General features: G+C 42.5%; 2 pseudogenes; one reads left to right on the top strand and one right to left on the bottom strand.

Annotated features, from left to right (window-relative positions):
* The window catches only part of LOC136543703 (UDP-glycosyltransferase 91B1-like), a 33,223-nt pseudogene extending 18,204 nt beyond the window's left edge, over positions 1-15,019 (bottom strand).
* On the top strand, positions 5,942-6,799 carry LOC136545677 (uncharacterized; annotated as a pseudogene).
* Positions 15,020-15,772: the final 753 nt, after the last annotated feature.

Here is a 15,772-nt window from a genome sequence, read left to right as displayed (position 1 = left end):
TCTTGTGCTTCAAGGTGCAAGTTTCTTAATCGTCGAGGTCCTCTTGCCATGATTTCTACTGCAAAAGAGCAGTTTTAGTTTGCTGCTCAACAAACAGATAACCAAGAAAAGTTTCAATGCTGATCGTAAATCACATAGTGCACTCATAAGATGTCGCACGGAACCAACACAGTGAGAACCATACATACAGAGGGGGAAATGAAGAACATGAATCTTTCTGACAGGAAAAAGAGAGATGGATAAGTATAAATTTGTAGCGCTGACTGCACTCTAGTAATCTACACAATGGGATCATTAGATTTTCACAGAGTGACAAAACCGAATAAAGAGAAGTCATAGAGCCAAATAATTACTCCATACAAAATCCAGGAGTCAAATAACTACTCCATTCAAATTCGGAGAAATCGTAGAGCCAAATAATTACATATAGTTAATAGATGTTTCATGGAGTAAATTTAGATCAATTTTATACAAAATCGTTTAACACTAAAATACAAACAGAATCATAAACAATGTTATATGTTTTCATATAAGAAATAAAATTGTCTTTTTTATAAGAATTGTTCAGAGCTCATAACTGAGGTTGAGTCCTATGTTCATGAAAGAAATTCTACTAAATTCACATGTACATGTTTCGATCTATCATAAATAAATGTGTTCTAGACAAAAAGGACATGGATCAAAATATGCATACGGCAACTATTTAAGATGTGAAAATCAGAGAATCTACAGTACTTTATTTTAGAGACAAAATCTAATACTGCAGCAGGAAGCAGGCAGTAGGGGCACCGGGCACCGCGGGGGCGGGACGGTCGGCCGCGCCCAGGCTGCCGGTCGGGGTACGAATGCGCATTCGTAGAGGCTGGACTGCCGGAAGCAGAATAACAGAGAGGAGCGGCGGGGACGGCCTGGGCAGCTGGAGCCCTGGCTCTGGCTGTGGCTGCTGGCCGGCCGGTCGCTCGGTCTGGGAGGCGCTGGAGAGTGGAGATCAGGTGAAGGCCAGGAGGGGAGAGGCTCACCGATGGCAGATCAGGTCTAGTCGACGACCGGCGGATGGCCTGCGCCGTCCGAGGAGCGGCCAGGCCTTGGGCAGTTGATGCGTCGGCGTCGAGGAATTTGGGGTGCGGGTGTGCCGCACTGACGCGTGCTGCGGTCTCGCAAATGTGGAGACAGGAAGGAGTGGGGGAGGTTAATAGATGCGTTTTTTCCGTAATCTCACGCCGTGGGGGTGATTTAGGCGCGAAATTAAAATGTTCGAGCCCTCCACTACGCGGCAAGTTTTTGCAATTGTACACTACAAAATAGGCGGCAAGACAAAATACGTTCATACGAAATTCCGATTGTAATTATCTTGTATATATATATGTTAATGAATATCTATGAACTTTTCCAAATCGGATCTTTTGCTGGTTTCATGTTTTTGGAATATTGTTTGTATATATGTTAACGAATATATGTGGAAGTACCACCAAATTTGTTTTAATCTCCAACAATATTCATATTGTTTTGAAATAATTTTCAAAAAAAATAGCAAAATTTTTTTCAAGAAAATATGTTTTTTTAGAAAGGCGGCAAGAGATTTGCCGGATTTTTATTAGATGAGCAAAAAGGAACAAGAAAAAATAATTACAACAAACAACGAGAGACCAAGCTCACCGCCACCACGGCACACCGGCCGACAACCCTACTAAATACCCACCTGAACGACAACTTAAAGTCTAGAAAAACAGCCTGAAGCCGAAAAAACGCAAAACTAGACCAACCGAACAGCGACCAACAAATACTAGAACTACTCCTGTTGTGGTCCATCATGAAATCTTGTTGCCAACTGGTATTGCTCTATATCTTCCTTGCAAAGGAGTGCCACCTGACTAGGCTGCAGCGACTTGTTCTGAAATGTTCTTCGATTCCTTTCCTTCCATAAATTCCACCAAAAATAGATCATAATACCATCAAACGCCTTTCTCTGATCTTTGTCTGTCTTAATTCTGCACTTTCGCCAGTATTTGTGCAGGGATCCTGTCATTTCGACATTATCAATCACCAATAGGCTGAACCATCGCTTGATGAAGGACCAAACTTACCTTGAGAAAGTGCAGTCCTTGCAAAGATGTGTCGGTGTTTCCGGGTCAATACCACAAAGCTTGCATACTGGGTCATTTGGCCAATTTCTTTTAATCAAATTGTTTGCCGTTAGGATTTTTTTATGCAGCAAAGTCCAAGCAAAAAATCTACATTTGGGTTCCGCCTTTGCTTTCCAAATCGGTTGAAGTTTCAGTTTGCTGAATGTGCCCTGGAATTGAATACAATAGGCGCTTTTGGCTGTGTATTCCCCAGGCATGACAGCCCCGAAGAAGCCACACAGGGCTCTACTAATACGACGAAACCTACGATACATAGGGCGTATCGCCCTAAGCCCCTTGCCTGAAGGGGTTAACATTGATTACTTGATCCCCTCATGACCAGCGCCTAAGCCTCCATGGCCGGAGCCACGGCAGCCTTCTTCTAGACGGCGCTTGTCTTCTGCTTCTTGGCTTCCTGCTCAATGAGCATCTTGATGGCCTCCATGGGTTTCGAAATTGTATCTAAGAACCTGTCAATCAGTGTAAAGTTGTTTTCAGAGTTGTTATTGTTTAACTCTCGGCTAGACTGATCATCAATGGAAACAGATTGATTGACATAATCTTGCTGGATGTGCGCAGATGTGGGCTCAGGTGGCACAGGTATTGTATACGTGTTATGACTAGTCTGAGCAACTGTGGATGTCTCTGGTGACAGAGCTTGGCTTTCAACTGACATAATAGGCGGATCTAAACTACTCTGTGCTTGCAACGAAACTGTAAGTTCGGGCCAGTGCCGGCCCTAAGGGGTGGGCAGGAGGTGCGACGGCCGAGGGCCCTCGCGGGATGGGGGCCCAAGCCCAAGTATATAATACTCCATACCCTTTAGTTATAGTCCATTAGGATTTATGATTAATGAAAAGATACAGCGGTCCATCAGCAAAAGGAGTCGTCGGCCTCTTTCTTTCCGGGAGGCAAGGAGCCGAGCCGCCAACACCCGCACACGCGCACATAGCGATCACGAGTCGCGACTTCCGGACTTTTGGCGAGATGGGAGACTGCGAGAGACGCAGCGTCGATCACCAGTTCACCACGCGATCACCAGCGCAGATCACCGAGACACCGATGCTCGAGTTCTAGTCTTCCAGAAGCCAGACGACGGCGTTCCAGACGACGACGGCGACCAGGCAGCTAAAGCAGGGCTCGACGAAGACGACGACATCTGATCTTGGTTATTGCCTTCTGTCCTTTTGTGATTTGTGAATCTTGGTTCTGAATAAGTTCATATCCAAATTATCTGGGTCCTAGGTTTTTTTCCTTATTCAATTTTTGTCTAGTACTTTGTAGTCATATAGTTATGCTTTTCTTGTAATTTAGGTCAGGTGTTAGAATTTTAGAATGTTACGTAAGAAACATTTATCGAGAGGGGCCGTCGCGACAAATTCGCCAGAGGACCCTCAAATTCTTAGGACCGGCGCTGGTTCGGGCAGTTGTACAGTAGGAGAGCTCACCACCATGCCGTGAAGCTGATCCGCCTGCAGACCCATGCACAGGTTGGTGATGACGTGCTGCACCACTTGCTCCTTCTCCACTGCCGCCTGATTTGGAATAATGTCGTGATTTAATCTTATAAAATTCGTACGATCTATGGTTAGAATTATTTGAATTTTATATGGTCTTTTAAATTAAAAAACCTTAGCCAATTAAAAAACAAAATTATTCGTAGGCGAGCCCAATAAGCACAATGGTTGAGTCGGTTCACAGAATAAACAAAGAGCTCGTCCAAGAGAGAAGACCACGTCGGCCCAAACGAGAAGTCGACTCATCCACGACCATCTGCACTGGAGCGGGCGCGGCCGGCGAGGGCGCATGCAGGCGCGACCGAATTTGCGACCCAGGACGAATCTCCCTCTCCTGAGCAGCGCAGGAACGGCAGACGAGATCCCCGAGCGGCAGCGCAGGAACGGTGGCGAACATCCTGCCCGGGCCCAATGGATGAACCGATGCAAGATCTTGCATCGACTCATGTCTCTCTCCTAGTCCGAGTCTGTGTACCCCACCTCAGTCCGACGATGGCTTGAGGACACCGACGCCGACTGTCCATACGTGTTCGAGACTCCAAGCTGACGACCGAGTGCCGAGCGACCGTCGACCAAGCAAAAAAATTTGGACCCACCACTAGAGCAGTAGCTCATGCTCAGATTCAATGGCGGGTCAAACACGTAGCCCAGATAGACGCAAGACTGTCATGAAATTTGCCCAAGAATCTACTACTACTTATCATTTTAAGGCCCACGAGTATTGTTTTTTTCCCTCAAAACAATTCAAGGTCCACGTGTAAAAGCGTCCTCAACTATGGAAGCATGCTTCTTTTAGCAGAACTACGGAAGCATGCTGGCTGGCCAAATGTTTCACGGGCCGTATCTAATATGGCCCATACGTGCCGGATACACGTATCTAAGTGAATACGTATCCAATATTTTGAGTACGGCCTGGATACGTATCCATGGCTTATCCGAGGCCTATCTGTATTCGTGGCGTGCGTGTCGGATACGGGATATCCGCGCATCACAGCCCATGCCCCGTCGGTCGACCCCGGACTCCCCGATCCCCTCGATCGGCGCCGCTTCTTTCCTTCTCGATCTGGTACAAGGAGCGTGGTGAGCACCAGAGAGGCGGCGGGTCGGCTTTGCGGTAGCTCCCTCCCCTGCACCCTGCACCCTGCGCACCTGTGCCTCTGCCTCTGCCTGCCGGACGACAGAAGCCGCCAGTAGCCTTCGGCCATCGGCCCGTCGCATCTCGCGGCCATCTGGTGAGTGGTGAATATGTGTGTCTGTTACTCTGTTTACTTAGTAGATACATGTGCTCGAATTAAAACTGGTGATAAAATTATTTGTGAATTTGGGGAATATGTGTCTGTGAAACAAATTGAATTTGGAAGGCAAAAGAAGATGCAATCTAAATAGCTCAAATTATATACCGTCCGGTCACATTGAATTAACCATGAAACTGAGCCTTCTTAACACAGGGTAATCAAACCTGCTAATATTCCATTGCACAAAATGGCAGTAGCTTAACTCCATCTTATGCTGCACAGTGTTTATAGAAACTTTTTGCATATAGCTGTACAGAAGTCAATATTCCATTATATACAAGTAACAGTGGCAAAAGGTCTGTACTGGAATTATGTCGACAAGGGAAAAAATCATTGAGAAAATATGGACTACTAAAGAAAATATGCAATACAAAATCTGGGTGCTGCATTGCAGAAGTCTGTAGATCAACAGAATATTATTTGATGGTTATTGCTAAGCTGAATGAATCAAATAAGAAAGACAAGAAGGGGGAAAGCAGTCCTGGCTTGCACCCCCACCTGATTACTATAAGATTAATTGTAGTGATGACTCCTCCTTATGCTATGATTCCATGAAAGGAGCAGGGGATTCCATTGCCCGTAACTGCAGCAGAGAGAGTTCTGGAAACTTGCAATTGCAGACTCTCTACATGACTTTCTTTTTTTCTAAAGTGGAATAATTGCATACTCTCAAAACTCATATTGTATGGTTTAATTCACTACTGATATTAATCTGCCTCAGATATGCTTTCTTTTTACTAAATGTCTAAACTTTGTATATTTTTATGCCTTGTGTTAATGTGAAATTGTGTCATCGTTTTCATTTAGTCATGGTTGAGCAAGTTGGACTCGATCATGGTTAGTTTGAGTACTCAAATTAAGGAAGTTAGTTCATCTACCATAGAAACTAATAATCTTAATTAATTTTGTTGCTGCCAGTCAAGTACTATTTTTCGTACTCAAACATGTCTTGCAAAAGAAAAAAACTGATTGATTTCATTTCATTCTTACTCCTTGTTAGAGGGTCATGGATCGAAGTTGGATGAGTAAGCCAAGACAGGATACTGCATATCAAGATGGTGTTGAGCAATTTTTGACTTTCGCTTACCGGGACATTCCACGTGATAGTGAGATACTTTGTCCTTGCAAAAAATGCAAAAACAGATTAAACCATAGCCATGATAAAGTCAGGACACATTTGAGATGTGATGGTATTATTCAAGGTTATACGACCTGGGTTCATCATGAAGAGATGTATGAAAGTCCACAATTTGCATTTGTTGACGTGCCAACTGACACTACAAACTTGCCTACTTCGGGTGTCTCAAGGGCTCCTGCAGTACAAGATGGCATGCAAGAACTACTTCAAGCTGCCTTTTTCAGGAATGAAATGTTTGAGTCACTACCAAGTATGTCTGAAGGTGTAGTAGATGTTGAATCAGGATTTGCAGATATGGAACAAACTGTAGCTGAGGATGTGCATCCTGCAGATGACAATGCTAAGGAGAGTGAACAGAATCTATATGAAAGATACTTGAAGGATGCACACACAAGCTTATATCCTGGGTGTAAATTTTCTAAGTTGTCATTTTTGGTAAACTTATATCACTTAAAATGCTTAAATGGCTGGACACAAGAATCATTTACAAGACTTCTAGGTGTGCTATCTGATTCATATCCTCCTCATGTAGACCTACCTAAGACATATTATCAAGTGAAGAGAATCATCCGTGCTTTAGGCCTTGACTATGTGAAAATACATGCTTGCCCCAAAGATTGCATGCTTTTCCGAGGAAGTTCAGCTAAGAAAGATTTTTGTGATGTGTGCCAGAGCTCTCGCTGGAAAGATTTTAAGAAGAATGGTTCTACAGTTAGACCTAAGAAGAAAAAGAAACCAGCGAAAGTGTTGCGCTATTTTCCATTGATACCGAGGCTCCAAAGGTTATTTTCAACTACCAAAACTTCAGAAGACATGAGATGGCATGAGGACGGACGCACAAAAGACGGAAAAATGCGACATCCAGCGGATGGTGAAGCTTGGGAAGATTTTAATCGTAGATATCCTAAATTTGCAGCAGATGCTCGTAATGTACGCCTTGGTCTTGCAAGTGATGGATTTAACCCTTTTGGGAATATGAGTTCAAAGCACAGTACATGGCCTGTAATGCTGGTTCCTTACAACTTGCCACCTTGGATCTGCATGAAGCAAACATCCTTACTGTTGTCAATGATCATTCCTGGACCGGATTCTCCGGGGAATGATGTTGATATATACTTACAGCCCTTGATCGATGAGCTCTTAGAATTATGGAAAGGAGTGCAAACATGTGATGCCTCTTCTCAAAAGAAATTTCCTCTGCGAGCTGCACTGTTGTGGACTATAAATGATTTTCCTGCATTAGCTTACCTATATGGCTGGAGCACAAGTGGTACATATGCATGCCCATCATGTGGTCCAGCAACAAAATCATTTCACCTGAAGAATGGTAAAAAGATGTGCTATATGGGACATCGTAGGTGGCTCCCGTAGAACCACATATATCAAAGGCAAAAGAACCAGTTTGATGGCATGGTAGAGGTTGGACTTACTCCTGAAATAATGAGTGGTACTTCTATTTTAAAAATGTTAGAAGGTAGAGTTTTTGTTTTAGGGAAAAAGGACCTCACAACAAAGAATACAAAGGGAAATAACAAAGGAAAAAAGAAAGGAAAGCAAGGTGATGAAAGCCATCAGAAATCCAAGCGTAAAAGAGGACAAAAGAAATAGAAAGATGGGAACAATGGCAAGAAGGAGAAGAAGCCAGAAGATTGGTTGAAAAAGCGGTCAATATTCTTTCAGTTACCATACTGGGAAAGGAACAAACTAAGGCACAATCTAGATGTGATGCACTTAGAGAAAAATCTATGTGACAACTTAATTGGAACTTTAATGGATATTCCTTCCAAAACAAAGGATGGTCTTAAAGAACGACTGGATTTAGTGGAACTTGGAATTCGACACAATCTTCATCCTGTGGTAGATAATGAAGGAAAGCAAATTGTGCCTGATGCACCTTTTACCATGTCTAGAGAAAAAAGGAGGTTCTCTGTTCAGTATTCCAAAACCTAAGAACACCTTATGGCTATGCATCAAACATTTCTAGGTGTGTTAACATGAAAGATTGTACATTGACTGGACTAAGAAGTCACGACAATCATGTTTTACTACATGACATCCTTCCAGTGGCACCCCGATCCTGTTACCCCAGCAAAGATGTCATGGAAATAGTTATTGGAATATCTAATTTCTTTAAGAAGTTATGCTCGAAGGTGATAGATACTGATGAGCTACAAACCCTTCAAGAGAGTATTGTGGTAACACTCTGTAATATGGAGAAAAGTTTTCTACCATCATTTTTTACTGTGACAGTGCACTTGATGGTGCATTTGGTAGAAGAAGTTAGACTTGGTGGCCCCGTTCACTACCGGTGGATGTACCCCATGGAGAGGTATGTAATTACATTTTGCAGGGTTATTGTCAATAATTTGTTCAACTAACAACAAGTGTTCATGATTTCATTTAGATTTTTTGTTCGGCTTAAAGCGCTTGTGAAGAACAGAGCTCAGCCAGAAGGTTCGATTGCTGAAGGGTATTGCATGGAGGAGTGCATGACATTTTGTTCCAGATTTCTTGATGGAGATACTCGTTTTAACAAACCAGCTAGAAATCCTAAACCTTCAGGCAATATGAAAGATATGTACATGTTTGAGAGTGCTGGAGAACCAATTGGAAAAGCTACTGTAAGCCATTTTGATAGCTAGCTTCTTATCCAGGCACATCGATACGTGTTGCGACACTGCGATGAACTTGAAGAATTCCACAAGTGTGTACTATAATTTCTCTTGACTCTATTTTAAAATTTTATTTTGTTGAAGCCATCACTGTATAACAAATAATCCATTGTTGTAGAGAGTTTGTGGATGAGGAGAAAGGAAAATCGTGTCCTTCAACTACTTTGACTCTGGCTTCCATCGATAAGTTGATAGACCAACACTTCCCTGACTGGTTGGAACAGAAGGTAGTACAACTGAAATAGCTTATTAGGCGAGGGGTCTAATAGAATGAATTGATCTAATAATTAATTTCTTCACTACAGGTTATCCTAGGTGATGGACTAGGAATCACTAAAAAAGTTCGAGCTTTGGCTGCCAAACCGAGCAGACATGGTGTCAGATACAGCGGCTATATTATTAATGGTTTCAGGTTCCACACACTGAGTCGTGAGGCTTCAAGGTCGACACAAAATAGTGGTGTAGTGAACATTGCAGAAGATGGGGTTAATTATTATGGCAGATTAACAGATATAATAGAACTGACATACACTGACTACAAGGTTGTTCTTTTCAAATGTGATTGGTATGATGTCCATCATCGTGCTGGTTTACGAAACGATGAGTTTGGATTACCACTTGTGAATTTTTCAAAGAAAATACACACTAGGGAAAAACTGGAGCATGATCCCTGTGTCTTTTCTTCACAAGTGGAGCAAGTCTTTTATGTTGAATACCCAAAAGCTGAAGGATGGAATTCTGTGGTAAGATTTAAGCCACGAGATACTTTTGACATGGGTGATGATGAACTGCCACCGGATGAAGCAAATTAGACTAACTAGCTTTCAGGTATTATTAGGCTTTTTTTAGAGTATGTGGACAATTGAGTGCCACTAATTTTGACATACATAAATATAATAATAATTATTCAGGTTGCACTTATTACAAGGCATATTTGTTTCAGGTTACTCTTGTCTATGCAGGAGGGTGTGTGTTGCTCGGTTTCACCCAGGTGATGGATGTGTTCCTGCATGATGGATCGAAGAGCATCTTAGTTTCTGAAGGCTGCTAGCATGTGTTTTCTTTGTAATATGTTTTTTAAGAAGTTTCATTTACAATTGGTGGTCTAAGTGAGAAATCAATGCCACTCACATGTAATGCTTGAATTATTGAGAAATTGAGTATAGTAATTTATAGATTGGTCGTATGATTGAGAAATTGAGGTTAGTCATATGATTGAAAAACAGCATGTGTTTTCTTTTGCTTGAATCTTTGAGTGAAAATTATGAAATTGTTGAGCGTGTGAAAATTTTGGAAAAATATGGGGAAAAACATGTATTTTATTTGGCTTGAATTGTTGCGAGAAAATTATGGAATGTTGAGTGTGAGAACATTTTTTATGAATAATATGGAAAAAATACAGGCAAGGAAGTTTTGACCTCTTGACCACGTGTAGAGAATTAGGGAAAGGTTACCACAACACTACATGTTCAAAAAAAGCATTTTTAGATAGTTATTGATGGTAAGCTGATACACTTTATCACGTATCTACAAGCATGTAACAGTCAAATAGAGTCCTCTAATTTCGTGTTAGCTTGAAATGTTTTTATTATCGTATCAAAAGGTGTCTTTACGTGCCTATAAACAATTGTTTGATACGTTTTGTGACGTGTCTAGATGGTACAAACGATATGAAGCATCTCTATATCTGTAACGTTTTGTGGCGTTTTTAGTATCGTGTCAATTAGTGTGTTTAGATATATATGGACGGTGTTATGACACACTTTATAACGTGTCTAGACGCTATTGACGATTAAAAGCATGTCTAACACCGTGTCATTTTGATACATTTCCAAAATCGTCTCGAGAAGTGTCTTTACATGTCTTGTAACAGTGAAAGCATGTCAAATGTCGTATCCAGTTGACACGTTTCCAAAGTCGTGCTTAGAAGCGTCGTTACGTGCCCATGTACATACGCTTTCAACCAGCGTCACAAAGAAAACGTGTCTAGAGGGGGGTGTTTCTTGTAGTGGTATTACCAACCGGGACTAAAGGGTCTTTTTTTTTCTTTTCCTACTTATTTCAATTGATGATTCTTTTTGTTTTAATTTGGTTTTCGAATACGCATTATTCGCTGCAAAGTAATATACGTATACGCGCGCGTACTGTAAAGTTTTCGCTCGATCAATGCACGCAAGCAACACAAGTAAAAGTAAACTAAAACATAATATTACATTTCATCGTCACATGTAAAGTTTGCATTAATTGTACATTTCATCATCACATGTTCTTTGGATCAATATGAAATTTGGCTTTCATCATCACATATTTGGGTCATAGTAAAACTCGTCGTCGGGAGTTAAGACCCGATCATTCAGAAATCCACCTATTGTCTCTTGGATTGCTTTGAGATGATGTGTGTCCAGGGTTTTTTCCTTCAACCAACGAGTCTTCAATTTGAGATATGAGATAAAGAAAAAGTATATTAGTATATATATATATATGTATCAAGAATAATGATAAATAAATGGTATCTATCACGAATATATATATATATATATAAATATATGTATGAAGAATATATATATATATATATATATATGTGTGTGTGTGTGTATACTTACCCTTTTTTGCTCTAGACTAGTTCTTTTTTAGCACACTCTCATGAACTCGCAAACATAGTATCCACAGAGATTGGTCCCCTAGGGCTGCAGCAGAACCCACTTTACGAGAAAAAGATTCGTCATCATCCGAGCATAGGGAAATTGAACTAAGGTAGGTATATAGTACTTACTTTGTATAGCACTACTTTTAGTGGCACTTTGCATTTCATATGGTGTTCCTGACAGACCTTTTCCCAACAACCTTTTCCCAACAACTACCAAATAACATAAAAAATATTTGGACCATTAATTTGCATGCAGAGAGACTGGAATAGTTTTGCTAGTGAGACTGCAATTACCTCTGAATAGTATCTATCATCTCTTGGAACTCTTTTTGCTCTTTTCTCATCGAGTCCCAGATGCCTAGAAGACCTTTCTCCAGATCAAGTTCCATCAATATCCAGTGTTCACTGCCGGCGTTGATAATATCCATCATTTCCACCTCCAGGTCATTGTCTCTCAGGTCGGCCATAGAGAGCCTAAACAATTATAAAACAATAATTATGCAATTAGGGTTTCATAGACATTTCATACACATTTCAGGGCGGTGGTGCCTGCACGGGGCGGCCGGCCAGCGTCGGTGGCCGGGGAGGGTTTAGGGTGGTTTAGGGTTTAGGGTGGTTTAGGGTTTAGGGTATAGGCCACATGGTATCAAAATATAACACAATTGATTTTTATCCTAAGGAAAAATTATACATGTATACATTAATTGATATATATATATATACACACACACATTAATTTCATACATATATACATTAATTGATATATATATATATACACACATTTCATACATATATAATTTCATACATATATACATTAATACATATTTCGTCAATATAATTCATAAATATAATAAATATAATATATATATATACCGGCGGTTTAGAATGGAGTGTTGGTGACGGACGGTGGTGGACAGCGGCCTGGATCGAGGCACGGGGGCTCCTGGCCGGGCGCGGCGTCGTCGGGGCTACTCCGGCGAGGTGTGGGTGGGCGTCGGGATGCCCTCCGGTGAGGAAGAAGGTGCGGCGTCGGGCCGGGGTGGCCCGGGAAAGCGAAATCGGTGGCGGCGTGGCGCGCGCGCGGCGTCGGGGGCAGCCAGGGGCTCCTCCTTGAGGGGTGCGGCATCGGGGCTACTCCGACGAGGTGGGCGGGCGTCGGGGTGCCCTCCTGTGAGGAAGGCGGCGTCGGGGGTGGCCGGGAAGGCGAAATCGGCGGCGGCGTGGCGTGCGCGCGGCGTCGGGGGCTCCTCCTTGAGGGGCGCGGCGTCGGGGCTACTCCGGCGAGGTGGGCGGGCATCGGGGTGCCCTCCTATGAGGAAGGCAGCGTCGGGGGTGGCCGAGAAGGCGAAATCGGTGGCGGCATGGCGCGCGCGGCGTCGTGGGCGGCCGGGGGCTCCTCGGTGAGGGGCGCAGCGTTGGGGCTACTCCGGCGAGGTGTGCGAGCCTCGGGGTGCCCTCCGGTGAGGAAGGCGGCGTCGAGGGTGGCCGGGGAGGCGAATCGGCGGCGGCGGAGCTCTGGGGACGCGCTGAAGACGAAGACGATCGATGAAGAGGAAGAGAGAAGAGAGGCGGCGGTATATATGAGAGGGACCTTTAGTACAGGCTCCATCCACCACCCGGGACTAAAGGATTTTTTGGCGGGCCGCCAAATGCAGCCACCTTTAGTCCCGGCTAGTGGCAGGAGCCGGGACAAAAGGTGGACTACATTTTCATTTACAGCCAACTTTTAAGCAGATCAGTTTATTTTATATATGTTTTGTATTTAAATGTTTAAGTCTTATTATTTGCGCAGTAAATTCAATACCAGGCATAATTTTTTTTAGAAAAAGTAATAAACTTTATTTTCATTTACTGCACAAAAAAAATATGTGACCTAAACTATTGTGTTTTTTATTATAAATGTTGAACATAATGCAACTAATACTCACTATTTTCGTTAATGCAAAAATGTAGACTTTAATTGAAATTATTAAATTTATTGGTTTTCGACACGAAATTAGTTTTCACGTAATTGTAACGTAAATCTTTAGGTTCTTCATTAATCATTGTATAATTAATCGGTGAGTTCGGGCGGAAATTCAATTAAAGTTAAAAAAGTACCAAACCACCTCAGAAAAATCTCAAACTTGGTGGTGGCTACACATAAGGCATTTGAAGTCTTGAGAAAAAGTTTCAGCCCAATCCGGCACTAGAAAGCACATGGACCTCAGAATCACAGAGAACCTAGGTGTATAGATAGGGTTCGACGAAATGTTCTATATACCCCTGTGAAGCACGTCGACTCCGCCTATGTCGAAATGGCTTAAAAATTTTTTGGCAGTCATTTACACCCAAAATATGGCCCCACACAAGATCTTAGGTTTTTCTGATAATTATTTTTATTATTACATTTTTCTTTGTGCACGTGAGACGAAATACAGCGAATTACATATTCAAAACAATATAATTTTGCATAAACCTCCACAAATATTTGTCTCCTAGGGCACAAGAGACCATTTGGCAAAGTTTGGCACCATTCCGGATCTTTTCGGGGGTGGACTCAGTTCAACGTATAATTAATCGATGAAGTCGCGTGGAAATTCAATTAAAGTGAAAAAATTACCAAACCAATTCAGAAAAATCTCGAACTTGGTGGTGGCTTCACACTGGGCATTTGAAACCCTGATAAAAATTATGAGATCAATCGGGCACTAGAAAGCACATGGACCAGAAAATTCAAAGTATAGTTAACAAAAGAATATAATCAATTAAAGGGTCTTTTCTCTTATTAAATAAATGTTTGGGTGCTTTCTTGTCGAGAAAGTGACTTAGTTCAGATGGCTAGCTGGTGCGCTGCGGTTTGGACCTTGGCTATGAGGTCGTGGGTTCAATGTCTGGCTGCCCCATTTTTTTGTCCAGCGCGACTATATTATTTTATCAAGAAAGATTTTATCCTGGTTATAGCCCAGAGCCGGGACTAAAGGTCACCCTTTAGTCCCGGCTGGATCCTCAAGCCGGGAGTAAAGATTTATTCCCGGTTGGAGGGTCCAGCTGGGACTAAAGGATATCTTTAGTCCCGGCTCTAGGCTATAACCGGGACTAATTGTTGTCTGCCGTCGCCACACACTTGGGGCAGGAACTTTGTATCCTTGTTTGAGGATACAACCGGGACTAATAGTCCCTTTAGTCCCGAACACAAAAATACCGGGACGAAAGGCAAAAATAGAGGCGGGGTGAAAGATCTATTTTCTAGTAGCGATGGCTTCCTCGAAAACTCGTCGCCGGCCTCTCCGTCATCGCTGCCCCTAGCCGCGACAAGCAGGGATTTGAATGGCGCGGCGAGGCCGTCGAAGGCCGTTTTGAGGAGGTCGACCTTCTCCCGCGGGACGTCGGCCGTCGACTCGGCGCCGTCAGGCAGTCCCTGGACCGCCGGCAGATCCAGCGTGACGACCCGGACCCACGCCGATAGCTCCGGCAGGACGGCGCCCAGCCTCTGGCGGCGTTCCTCGGCGTGGCGACGAAAGTGACGTTGTGGCCGCGCCGCGCCAACCGCTTGGAGAGCTCGAGGAAGGGGATCATGTGGCCGAACTCCAGCCATGGGAACACGACAATGTGGAGAGACGACGAAGCTCGTTGGCTTTCTCCCATGGCTGATCTTAATTTGCATTGATTGCTAGAGACAGTGCTCGATATGAGATAATGATGTCTCCAGATTGAAGAGAGCAATATGGCATGCATTGTTTGTAATACCAGTACGACATTGATTGATAGAAAAAAGAAAGGAGCTCGTTGACGATGCATGTACTATATTTAGAATTATTATGCAAAATATTGTATAGCGTGATCTGCGTGTGTTAATACTTTAATCAGGTTGAAACCAACTGATTAGTTCTTTAATGTGTGCAAACTCTATTCTATCTAGGTTCTATGTTTCACAAACCACCCCATTCTAGAAACATGACAAGTTCATCGATGAACTTTGATATTCCTCATATTTGAACTAATTATTAGCTTTGTGAGAGACGAGGTGTTGATTAATTAACCAAGATTTATTAATTATTACAAACTAAACAAAAAGAAGAAGAGTAAGAAAGTAATGGACCACCCGTTCCTTAAACCAAACAGCCCTTGGTGAGGTACATCGTCCCAAAATTCAACTATCACTCCCGAATCCACATCAGCAAGGGCGGCACTTGCCTTTTTCTTTCTTCGTCTAATAAAAATCATGGTAAAATTTTTATCATCCTTTCTAAAAAAAAAGTCCACATCAGCAAGATATATTGCCTTGCAACTTAATATTTGTTTATCTATCTAGTGTTAAGTAAAATAATAATATATATTACTATAGTCTACACTTTTCAGTTTCGAATCAGATCTCGTATTGATTTCCAATTTTAAACT

The sequence above is a fragment of the Miscanthus floridulus genome, chromosome 3 (assembly GCF_019320115.1).
Source record: "Miscanthus floridulus cultivar M001 chromosome 3, ASM1932011v1, whole genome shotgun sequence".
Taxonomy (NCBI): Eukaryota; Viridiplantae; Streptophyta; class Magnoliopsida; order Poales; family Poaceae; genus Miscanthus; species Miscanthus floridulus.
Note: the sequence above shows the minus strand (reverse complement) of the source record. Positions and strands in the feature narration are given on the sequence as shown.